Below are 3,187 nucleotides of genomic sequence, written 5' to 3'. Positions count from 1 at the left end.
TTGCTGTCACCACAATAAGGAACAGGGAATAAGGCTCAAATGGCTCTGAGCACTATGGGACTTAACTGCAGTGGTCATCAGTCCCCTAGAACTTAGAACTACTTAAACCCAACTAACCTAAGGACGTCACACACATCCATGCCCGAGGCAGGATTCGAACCTGCGAACGTAGCGGTCGCGCGGCTCCAGACTGTAGCACCTAGAACCGCTCGGCCACTCCGGCCGGCAGGGAATAAGGGAACCAGGTTGGGTTACTGAGGTACTAAACATGGTCCATAAGTTATTTTGTAATTTGGAGCACCATCAAGTCCAAGAACCCGCTCTGTGTAAGATTAAACAAAATTTATTAACATGCAAAAGGGAAATTGTGTTATTAGAGCAAGCGGAATAAGCAGACCAAGATTTGTGTTAAGCAAGACTTGATTGCCGGAATTTTCCATTGCTTTCATAAGTCTGTGATTGGAGGGCATTTAGAAATCTGTTGGATCCTGGCCAGGGTTAGGGAATTTCTTAGTTGACCTACTTTGCAACAAGACATATAGCATTTGGTGGGTCAATGCCATGAATGTAAAATTGCTAAACCCAGTTCCAATACTTGTAGGGGATTTTCACAATCTTCAAGTGATCACCTTCTCATGAATACGCTCTTTATTGACTATGTCGGCCCCTTCCATGTAATAGTTACAGCAACTGGTGCATTCTGGTCATGTGTTGATGCCTGCTCAGATGAGTGTGGTTGGTATCAAGAAGTAGGGTGGCAACTGTTGGAAGAACTGTTCTTCACTTGTCACCGATACTCTTCATAGTTGTCACTCCCTGTACCATTGCCGTGCAAAGTTCTTGTCTTCTTTTCTACAACTGGTTACAGATTCTGCTTCGACAACGCACGATCTCATTCGACGACTATACCATACTGACCGAAACCATGATTTGTTGAAGGAGTGAACTACAATCTGCAGGCAGCCATTATTATTTTCCATTCTCATTCACTCCACAAGTGGGTTCCTTATGTACCATGGTTTAATTTGGCGGTTAATTACATCTACCATAAAGTCCTTAAAACCACCCCACTTCCTTGATGTTTGCTCATGGTCTCAACTCCCCTTGGCCAACCTGTGGTCAGTTAATGACCAGCTCCTTGAGAAACGAACACGTGACCTAATTTAAGAGAACTGGAAACAAGTGTGACGAAACATTAGTATCACATGCTAGAGGCAGGTGCGCCGTTACAGTCAGGGACAAAGCGAGTTTAAGGTGCCAGTTGGTGATAAGGTTTCATCCAAAATCTTTCTGCCAGGGGTCAAAATATGGCCCCAATTCCTCATAAATTGGCACCGTGCTTTGTAGCACCTTGTGAGGTTATCCAGATTCTTTACCCAGTCACCCTATCGGTACGTAACATTGCTACTGGGAAGTTTTCTAGAGTACATATCTCCAAGGTGAAGGGATGGAACTAAATTCTCTGTTCCTCGTTTGACATAAATTAGCGGACGGGCTTTGTGGAGTTTTTGATGGAGGAAGAATGAGCTGTAGCGCTTGATTCGATGTATCACTAGCGGGCTGGTTCCCGATCCTTGCATGTAAAATTGTCTGGCTGGTGGTATGAAGCAAGTCCCAGAAATGACGCGAGTGGTATGTTGGCATCGAGTGAGTCCACAGAATATAGTAGGGGATATGCGCTATGGAGAGCAGCAACAGTTAATAATTGGAGATGATGCCACGAGTGGCGTGTGTGGAGTCAAGGAGAGGGACTGTGTTGTGCCCTGGTCGGTGAGGCTGCCTGCCTGTGTGGTGTTTGGACGCCGGCCTCACTGCTGGGAGGAGCGAAGACCTTCAGCTGCTGGTTTTCATCCAGAACCTCTCGGTGATCCATGTGACCAATTCCAGTTTATGAATGTGGTAAGACACTTCGCCTGATAATTGCATGTTTACATGTAAAGGACAACGTCGTGCTCTGCTTGAAAGTTTTAGTGAAACTTATGGACAAGATTTCCAGCATTTTTGAGGCGTAATTAGCCTCCACTTAAGACAGCTAATGTTCTGAAGGAGTCTAATATATGATATTCAAAATGATATATAGTTGTGAGAGTTAGAAAGATCGCTTTGCTCTTATTAGCCTAATATTCTGCCATGAGTTTGGTGGCTATTATTGATGTACCAGTAATAATATTCATTGCCTGACTTTTGGTTGAGTCCCCAGTTTTTTGCAGCTTCAATTAAAAGCTGTTGCTGATGCGAACAGGCAGTGTTTGTATAGACTAGTGTAGGAACGTTACTTTCACTTCCGTTAGGTGGATTTGGTTTGTTCCCCCTTTGTAATTTTTCATCCTTGTATGCAACAATATGTTCATTTAGAGTTTTAGTGTGCCGTAGTTGAGTCCATTTGGGGGCCTGTGTGATGTGGGTAGTTAACAGGCGGGAGTTCAGAGCAGATCTCCGCTGCCATGGCTGGTCACGGGTCTGGTGCTGCTCCCTTAGTGACAGTGATGTGCTGGTGTCAGGAAAGGCCGAGCCATCTCATGTCGGCCTGATGGCATGTGGAGGTAGGAACTGAGAAACAGTAAAAAGTTTACTGTATGTACCTTACTCTTTTATGCACATATGGCTTTATTCAGACGAACGCTTACGTTTAAATTCGGACCTTATTTCGCACTGATCTCTTGGTGTTTAATGAATCATTTGTTGAGCGCCTTGGCGCGTTTCGTCTTCAATATCTTAGACTTCGTGAACACAGTGGCGCATGTTTCTTAATTACAATTGTTAATGGGAAGGTTATTAACATAGTCTAGTAAGAGCCAGGCGCGTATTTTTCAAAAATTGCAAATATTGTTCAAATTGTTTTTAAAACATAAATTGTTACAGACAGGTGGTTTAGTGAGCGCTAGGCGGATATTTTCTTAAGTCTAAAATTCATTTATATTCTTACGAACATCAGCATTTTGGAGTACTGTGAAGAATATTAACTACAAACGGTTTACTGTGTACTAAATACTTCATTGGTGTATTTTATGCAGGAAGAAATTTGCTGCATTGGTCCACACATTCACTGGTTAAACTTGTACAAATGAATTATCGTCCAAACTGTGAATGGTATTACCGTTTCTGCGCTAACCATCCCACTCCATAGCCTTGTATTCTGAACTGTTCCTATGACCGCCCCCCCCCCCCCCCCCTCGTCACCATACAC

This window comes from Schistocerca americana, unplaced genomic scaffold, assembly GCF_021461395.2.
Source record: "Schistocerca americana isolate TAMUIC-IGC-003095 unplaced genomic scaffold, iqSchAmer2.1 HiC_scaffold_31, whole genome shotgun sequence".
NCBI classification, from domain to species: Eukaryota; Metazoa; Arthropoda; class Insecta; order Orthoptera; family Acrididae; genus Schistocerca; species Schistocerca americana.
The sequence above is the reverse complement of the archived record's forward strand: the minus strand, read 5'-3'. Positions refer to the sequence as shown.